This window comes from Symphalangus syndactylus, chromosome 12, assembly GCF_028878055.3.
Source record: "Symphalangus syndactylus isolate Jambi chromosome 12, NHGRI_mSymSyn1-v2.1_pri, whole genome shotgun sequence".
NCBI lineage: Eukaryota > Metazoa > Chordata > Mammalia > Primates > Hylobatidae > Symphalangus > Symphalangus syndactylus.
The window spans coordinates 139292512-139301382 of record NC_072441.2 but is presented as its reverse complement, the minus strand read 5'-3'; the positions used below and the strand labels follow the sequence as shown (position 1 = coordinate 139301382).

At 45.3% G+C, this 8871-nt stretch overlaps 1 long non-coding RNA gene across 1 annotated transcript in view; it reads right to left on the bottom strand.

Moving 5' to 3' along the window:
* Positions 1 to 6961: 6961 nt before the first annotated feature.
* LOC134734595 (uncharacterized) overlaps positions 6962 to 8871 on the bottom strand; it is a 320879-nt gene continuing 318969 nt past the window's right edge. The window contains exon 3 of the long non-coding RNA XR_010117730.1: positions 6962 to 7122. This is a non-coding gene — a long non-coding RNA (uncharacterized lncRNA). The remainder of the gene's footprint in view (positions 7123 to 8871) is intronic.

The following is an 8871-nucleotide window of genomic DNA, read 5'->3' as shown; positions in this document are numbered from 1 at the left end:
GGGATACCAGTCATGTTAGATTAGGTCCCACTCAAACGACCTCATTTTACTTTAAGCACCTCTTTAAAGGCTCTATCTCCAAACACAGTCACCTTCTGAGGTATTGGGGTTCAGGACTTCAACATACAAATCTGGGGAGGGGACATAACTCAGTGTCACACATAACACCGGGTAACGAGATTACCCCTCTCCGCCAATTTAGCAGGTTTTATCATGCAGGAGGTTTTATAATTCACATGAATTCTGTGGGTCAGGACATTGCAGGGATATCTTGGCTCCGCCCCACAATGTCTGGAGCATCAGCTGGGAACATTCAAAGGTTGGGGCTGGAGTCTTCCGAAGGCTCATTTGCTCACGAGTCTCACATGTGGGCTGGGATGACACAAACACTAGACTGCAGTTGAAATGCTTTTCCACGTGGCTCGGCTTCCTCACAGCGTGGTGGCCTCAGGGCAGCTGGGCTTCTTACTCGGTGGCTCAGGGCTCCACGAGCAAATGTTCTAGTGAACAAAGCAGGGCTGCATGAACTTAGTGACAGCATCACGTCCCTCATTCTCTGTTGGGTGAAGCCTTCCAGCTGTCTTTGTGCTGCTATAACAAAATGCCATAGACGGGGTCATTTAGAAAGAGCAGAAATTTATTTCTCACAGTTCTGGAAGCTGGGAAGTCCAAAATCAAGGTGCCAGTAGATTCCTTGTCTGGTGAGGATCCCATCTCTGCTTTCAAGATGATGTCTTTTTTTAAACATTTTTATTTTTTGTGGGTGCATAGTAGCTGTATATATTTATGGGGTACATGAAATGTTTTGATACAGGAATGTCGCATGTAATAATCACATCATGGAAAATTGGGTAAGCATCCCCTCAAGCATTTATCCTTTGGTTCCAAGCAATCCAATTATACTATTTTAGTTACTTTAAACAGTATAATTAATTTATTATTGACTATAGTCCCCCTGTTGTACTATTGAATACTAGGTCTTATTCATTCTTTTTATTTTTATTTTTTTAAACCCATTAGCCATCCCATCTGTCCTCTCACTACCCTTCCTAGCCTCTGGTAATCACCTTTCTATTCTCTATCTCCACGAGCTCAATTGTTTTGATTTTTCAATCCCACAGGTAAGTTATAACATGCAGTGTGTGTCTTTCTGTGCCTGGCTTATTTCACTTAACGTAATGACCTCCGGTTTCATCCATGTTGTTGCAGATGACAGAATCTCATTCTTTTTTCTGGCTGAATAGTACTCCATTGTGTATAAGTACCACATTTTCTTTATCCATTGATCTGTTGATAGGTATTTAGGTTGCTTCAAATCTTGACTATTGTGAACAGTGCTGCAACATGGGAGTGCAGATATCTCTTCAATATACTGATTTCCTTTCTTTGGGGTATATACCCAGCAGTGGGATTGCTGGGTCATATGGAGCTCTATTTTCAGTTTTTTGAAGAACCTCCAAACTGTTCTCCATCGTGGTTATACTAATTTACATTCCCACCAACAGTGGACAAGGGTTCCCTTTTCTCCACACCAAGATGGTGTCTTGAATGCCATGTGCTCCAGAGGGAAGGAACACTGTATCCTCATGTGGCGGAAGGCCAAAGGGCAAAAGGGACAAACTCCCCACTCTGGGCCCTTTAATAAGGGCACCTAATCATGTGGGAGAAAACTTCACAGCTTAAACATCTTTTAAAGGCCCCCCTCTCAATACTATCACATTGGCAACACCTGAATTTTGGAGGCGACACATTCAAACCATAGCACAAGCTCACTGAGATTCAAGAGGAAGGGAATTAGGCTCCATCCACTTTGCGTGTGCACGCACGCACGCACGCGTGTGCGTGTGTGTGGTGTGTGTACTACATGCACATACCACTATGTCCAGCTAATTTTTGTATTTTTTTGTAGAGATGGGATCTCACTATGTTGCTCAGGCTGTGCTTTGTCAAACTCCTGGGCTGAAGCAATCCTCCTACCTCAGCCTCCTAAAGCACTGGCATTACAGATGTGAGCCACGGTGCCTGCCCTCCCTCCACATTTAGACAAAAGAGTAACAAGGTCATATTGGAAAAGAGCATGTGGGAGGTGAGACATGGTTGTGGCCATTTTTTGGGGGGAAATGCAATCTGCTATGATTGAGTTAAATAGAATTCAAAGGGACACCTTACAGTCATGACCATCAGACACGTTGGAGTTGGCTGCAGTCAGGGAAAAACAATTCAGTTTCTCTTCTTTTCCTTGGAACATTATGTGGCATATCTGCATATTTTGGGGTTCAGTGTCTTTCATCGTTAGGTTTATGGTTATAGTGACCTCATCTCTCACCCATTAGCTGTGTGGCTTTTGAGGTCAGTGAGCTCTTCTTCCCAGAGTGCTTGACACAGGGCCTGCAGCATGGGAAATACCCATAGTTTTTGAGTTCCCTGTGGGTTGAACATTTAGAATCATCTGTTTGTTTAATCAGGACGTATTTCTCCAGTACCTTCAGGGGTCCCAGTACCATGTTTAGGAACTTATCCATCACTTGCACAGTAAACAGTATCTGTGGATTTTGTCATTCAACAAACACTGCCACCGTTCAGTCACTCAACAAACGCTGTTACGGCATCCACCCTGGGGAGAAAGAAGCGTCTCTCGGCAGGGGGGGCCGCTCTCCAGCTAACGCTGTGCTGAAGATGCATGGGGCAGAATTCTAATAGCATCGTGTGTTTCATTTTGCCCATTACGACGCCATTATATTTTAAAGCTTGTCTTTCTAACTCTCCTATTTTTCTTCTAGACTGTCCTCCTGCTATATGGCTCCAGTTTCTCTAACCATTAGGAAGGTATTATAGTTACTGGAGATTCATCTATCATTTTATGAGCCTCTTTCAAGGGAGGAAATAACAGGTTGTTTCAAGTGCGAGGCGATGGCTCACAAAGCCCTGCGGAACAGGCGTCCCGCTCCCAGGGGATCAGCCAAGCGGCGTTTATCTTTGACACAATAAGCAAAAGATCAGAAATGATTACAACAAATGGCCGAGTAAACAATCCATCCACAACAAAGGGCAGCTGCCCAAAATGCCGGAAATTGAATCCACACACAGCAGCCAATTCCAGGCTGTGGCCTCAATGGCTCCATCACACATCTAAGGATGCAGGCACTGGGAGACAGCAGGGCTGCAGCCTCCCGCCATCCCTGCCCTAAATGTTTTGGCTTTCCGATGCCCCAACAGAATGCCCTTCAAGGGATTTCCTTACTGTGGCTCAAAAAGTCCATGATCCTTAGGACTTTGTCTATTTTACCCACAGCTTTAGCCCCGTTGCCTAGAACAATGGCATATACCAGACATGTGGTAAGTACCTGCTGGCAGAGGGAAAGAATGCATGAATGAGTGGGCTGGCCCCTGCCTACCTCTCCAGTTCCATCTCATGCTTCCCCTTCCTCGTAGTTTTCGCTGGACTTCTTTCAGTTCTAGAATACAACATCTTTGTTTCTTCCAGGTCTCCTTTGCACACTGTATCTCCTCTGGTTGGAACACTCTCTTCCACCTCTTCCTGATTAACTCCATGCACTCTTTAGGTCTTAGCTCAGAGGCACCTTCTTCCAAGAAGCCTTCCCTGACCACACTCCCTCTCCAGGCCCACCCACCCTAATGGCACTTTCTCTGGCACATTCCTTTTCATAGCTTCTTGTCTGTGGTCCCCACTAGGATTTAAGCTGTGTTCACCATTCTGTTCACTGCAGAGACAACAGCCAAACACCAAAGACTTGCACTCCTATTCCACAGTGTAGAGCTGCCTCAGGGAAGCAGCTGCACAGCCAGGGACTGCGTTTCTCAACTTTGCTTGCATTCATGTGACTACCTTTTGCAGTGGAATGTGAGTGGAAGTGATATGTGTCTCTTCTGGACCAAAGCAGTTAAGCAGGGGCATTCATCCTTCATACTTGATCTCTTCCTTCATTCTTAAACCTGATGCAAAGGGTCTGGTGAAGGACTCTGAGAAAGCACTGACGAAAACCACTGAAATTCCAGAGGCATCACCCGGAGCTGAGCTCCTCAGGAGAGATGACCAAAGGGAACGTCTGCATTGGATTTTGTGTAAGTATGAAGTAACCTCTGACTGCATTAAGCCACTGATAATTTGGGGATGCTTGTTACAGCAGCTAGCATTAATTGACTCCTCTACTGTTTTATTTCAACAACTATTTGTGAACAGGAGAGTTTCCTGGCCACACAAGCCTCATACCATGTCTGTACAGCACCCGAGCCCGGCACTTCTTAGGAGCTCATGGTCTGGCAGCAGAGAGTAATTTGGGAATCAGTTCACATCATTGTTAAAAGCATCAATTTGTTAGATTAGATGGACTGAGCCTTGTACCACTGGGAAACATAAAGATTCTTTGCTCATGGATAGAAATGGTATTATTCAATACAGAACACTTAATTAGAATAGGCAAATAATGACCTTTGACAAAGCACACTAAATAGAGCAAGTGTTACTCTCTCCCTCAACCCTAGTTCCATTAAGTCTTGCAGATGCCACCTCTAGCTTTCCCATTTGTCCCAGCAAGACAAGTCTCTGGGTGGCCTGGAACCAGCCCAGTTCTCCTTCCTTTCTCACTTATGGTTCTCAAGAATAACTGTAGAATGTGCTGAGAATGTAACATCCTGAGATGGGAAAGGATTGGCCAGAAGAGTCTGGGCTCTGTTCCAATTTCCCCCCTAGAAACAGGATGTTCTTCGGTGCTTTTGTCTGGTGACTCATATCTCCCTGGGGTATAAGACCCAGGGTGGGCTGCTTTCTGGGGCCTGTGGGCTGCAGTGCAAGTGGGGCACATGCAGTCAAGACTCCTTCCACCCTGGGCAGCTTTCTGAGCCTGGGGACCGGCTCTCAGTGAACCCTAGGCTTCGGTTGTCTCTTGCTGCCTATCTGTAAGTCATAACCCTGCTTCATGTAACCTGTCATGTATGTGGTTGTTCTATGTCACTGGATTCAGATAAGTGGGTAACCAGTGAACACTGAACCTACTTCACAGCCCCATTTCCCTCTCCCCAACCCCTCAGTTCAGTCTTTGTTGCCTCCCACCAGATCCACCCAAGAACCTCTGGGCTGGTTTACTCCCCTCCATGTTCACATCTGGCCAACACTCACTTTTACTGGTGTTCCCCATAATTTGCATCACAGCTATACGGTTGTTCCAAAACCCAGAACTGGCCTCATTCACCTGTTGCCTTCAGGGGAAGTCCACACTCCTTACCTAACATTCAAAGTGCTTCAGGGTATGACTCTTGCTTCTCCCTCTCACCTCAAATCCTTCATTCACATAATGTCTCAGAGACTCTAAGCCCCACCTGCCCCATTTGTACCCTGAGAATTTCTGCATCCAAGACTTTGTTCATACATTTCCTCCTACCGACGCATGGCCAGGCTTCAAGGCTCCACCCAAATGCCAACTTTTCCAGGGAGCCTACCCTGATTGTCCTCCCCTGAATTCCCACAGCCCCTTAGCTGTGCCTCTCTTAGCACCTCTTTTAACCCAGGTGTCCCTGAAAGCAGCACCCAAGGCTTGTATGTCTTTGTCTTTATTTTGAAAGTGGTGCCAGGGAGCACGTGTGAGGATGTAGGGGGATGAGGCAGAGAAGGAGGATAGCCTATACAAGGACAGGGTACCCAGCTGGCCACCATTCCAAGTGAGCCTTAGGATTGTTTGTTTGCCTGGGGGAATGAAAGGTGACCCCACGGGTGTTACCTACCTCCCCTCCCACCTTGCACAAGTGCCTTCCCAGTGGGTTCTGTCTGAAACTCTCCCTGGGACTTCCGAGAAGCCTCAGGCAGAAAGTGAGAGGCATGTGTCATGGCCTCAGATGTGGCTCTGTCAGGTTGCACCTGCAAGAGGCTGACCAAGGCCTGTGTAGAACCCGTCACTCAGTGGTGGCTGGAGGGACAGGGATATTGAGATGTTTTAAAGTGGCCTGTAAAAGGTGTCCCACAACTGGCCCTGCTCTTAGTCTACCTGCTATTGCAGTCTCGGTGTACATCTTGTTTTCTTTGTCTCATTCAAGGAATCTTTGAAGGCAGGAATTACATTTCATCTCCGTAGCCAGCATGAGTCCTACTACATAGTGGGGTTCAAATTTGCTGAATGAATTTCATTCAAATGTTTGTTTTTATTGTTTTATAATATTCACTTTTTTTTTGTTTTTTTGTGTAGACAAAATATGTATATAACATGCCCAAAGGAAATCCTCCTTCAATGTGAATTACAAAAGAATGGAAGCAGCGTAGCTATAATCAGAGAAAATCTTGAGCAAAACAATAATAATAACAGCTAATAGTTACATGGTTCTTAATATGTGCCAGGTGGTTTAAATGCTCTCTATATGCACTTATATGACCCTCACAGCAGCCAAATAAAGTATTATCAATCATTATTATTCCCATTTTACAAATGGAGAAACGGAGGCAGGGAGAGTTGAAACAACTTGCTCAAGGTCCCATGGTTGTTAGTGGTAGAGCTGGGATTTGGCCTGGGTAATGCTCTGACCCCTGTGTCTGGACGCCTGTACACCCACCCATTACACAGCCTGGCAGGGCATTGCCCAGGACAGGTAGGGCCACTGCCTGGGGCGTTCTTACCCCTCAGATCCTGGAAGCTGGTAGGGGCAGAGGATTTGCTTAAAGTTAATTTTTGCTAAGGTTTCTGATAAGAAGTCTGCAAATGCATGTTACATTCTTATTAGCTCCTGTCTCTGCCCATAGAGGAGGAACGAAATCCGGGATTTTATCTTCTAAGTGTTTTTCTCTTTCTCTTCTTGCAAACAAAAAGGAGAATAGCATGCTGATTTGAATAATAAACAAAGAATATTTATAAAAGAAAAAATACAAATAATCATAAGGAATAAACAAGTTTTTCTTTACTTATAAAAAAAAAAAACAACAAATGAAAGCAATAATATCCCTCCCCCATCCCCCTTACTTCCTTATTGTGTGATTATAGTTGGGTGGGTCAGGACCCTGGGGAACAGCTTCTCCCATTCACTGCTGCTAAGTCCTTCAAGGGGTAATTTGGCAAAATGTATCAGAAGCCTTAAGAGTTCGCACATGCTTTGATCCAGCAGTTCCTTCTGGAACAGATCCTAAAGAAACAGAGATGTATGCAGAGATTTAATTATAAGTGTATTTACCAAATCATTGTTGATGGTAGTGAAAAAGCAAAAGCAACTTAAATGTCTGACAATCGAGCTGGTTGTATATCATAGTGGATTTCTAGGGCAGTCATTAAAAAATAATGTTATGGAATAATATTTAATGGCATGGAAAGATGTACATGATAAAGTATTAAGTGAGAAAAGCGGGTTACAAAACAGATGAGTTACTGGGGGATATAAGACACATGTGTAAACCACTCAAACATAAGTTGAGCCTAGCACAGTAGGAAGAAAAACACATACTCTGGGACCAGATTGTCCAGATTCAAACCCCAGCTCTGCTAAAAACTAGCTGTGTGAGCTTGGACAGGTGACTCAACTGCTCTGTGCCTTAGCTTTTCATCTGTAAAATGGAGATTCAACTAGCATCTATCTAGATAAATCAGCATATACAAAGTGCTCAGAAGTGCCTAACACATAGAAAGCAAGACGTGAGAGTTTGTTAAAGAAAAAATTTCACTTCTATCAGAAATATGAAGAATGGCTTGTGGAAAGAGGGTTCATTCTCTTGCAGGAGACGTGGGCCAGCCTCGGATAGGCAGAAACTTGGGTCTTGAATGACGTGAAGGGCTTCTATAGATGGAGAAGGGGCAGGTTGAAGGATTCCTTCCCCAGTGTTTCCCAGGAGGCTAGCTACAAGGCTTCCCCCAAGGGGACATTGAGGGAGCACCTCTCCACTGAGCCACACTGGGCCTGGGATGCATGTGGCTGCTGGGAAACTGCGAGCCTTAGCCTGGGGAGGCTGGCTCTCAATCTCTTGGGCAGCTCGCCTCCGCTGCCCCGGCCGGGCCTTCTGTTTGTGTAGAGCCGTGCACTTCTACTTTCGCCGAATGGCACAGTCTTACCAGGCAAGTTTTAAGACAGAAGGTTAAGCCTTGTTTTAAGCAATATGCATGCTTTTGAAGAGACGAATTTTATTTTTTAGAAATTATGTTTTTATAGAAGGCCCTGCTGTACCAAAGTTTTGGGAAAACATTAATCTTACAGACTTGTTGGATGTTAGAGCCTTGAGTGACCATTCACATCATATAATTGATAGATGGAGAAATGAGGGCAAGAGACTGGAAAGTTTTATCCAGGAGGTCATGAGAAAACCAGGGCCAGAGTTTAAGGCTCCAGACCCCCAGTCAAGTCTGTGAAGGCAAAGTCAAAACCCTTATGCTGGGCCAGGGGGATAAAAGGAGACAGATTTTGGTTCCATGCGAGGGAATTTGTTTTCTTTTTTTCCTGTTTGTTGTTTGTTTTTCTTAGAGACAGAGTTTTGCTGGGTCACCCAGGCTGGAGTGCAATGGCACGATCTCGGCTCACTGCAACCTCTGCCTCCCAGGTTCAAGCAATTCTCCTGCCTCAGCCTCCCCAGTAGCTGGGATTACAGGTATGTGCCGCCACGCCCAGCTAATTTTTTGTGTTTTAGTAGAGACGGGGTTTCACCGTGTTGCCCGGGCTGATCTTGAACTCTTGAGCTCAGGCAATCCACCTTCCTCGACCTCCCAAAATGCTGGGATTATAGGCATGAGCCACCGCACCTGGCCGAGGGTATTTGTTCTAACAGGGAAACCTGACCAGAACTGAAGTTGCCTAATAGGTAGTGAGCTCGCCGTCACTAGGGTCATAAAAGCCAAGCCTGTGGGACTCTTGAGAAATGACATAGCTAATTAAATAACTTCTGAGTTTTCT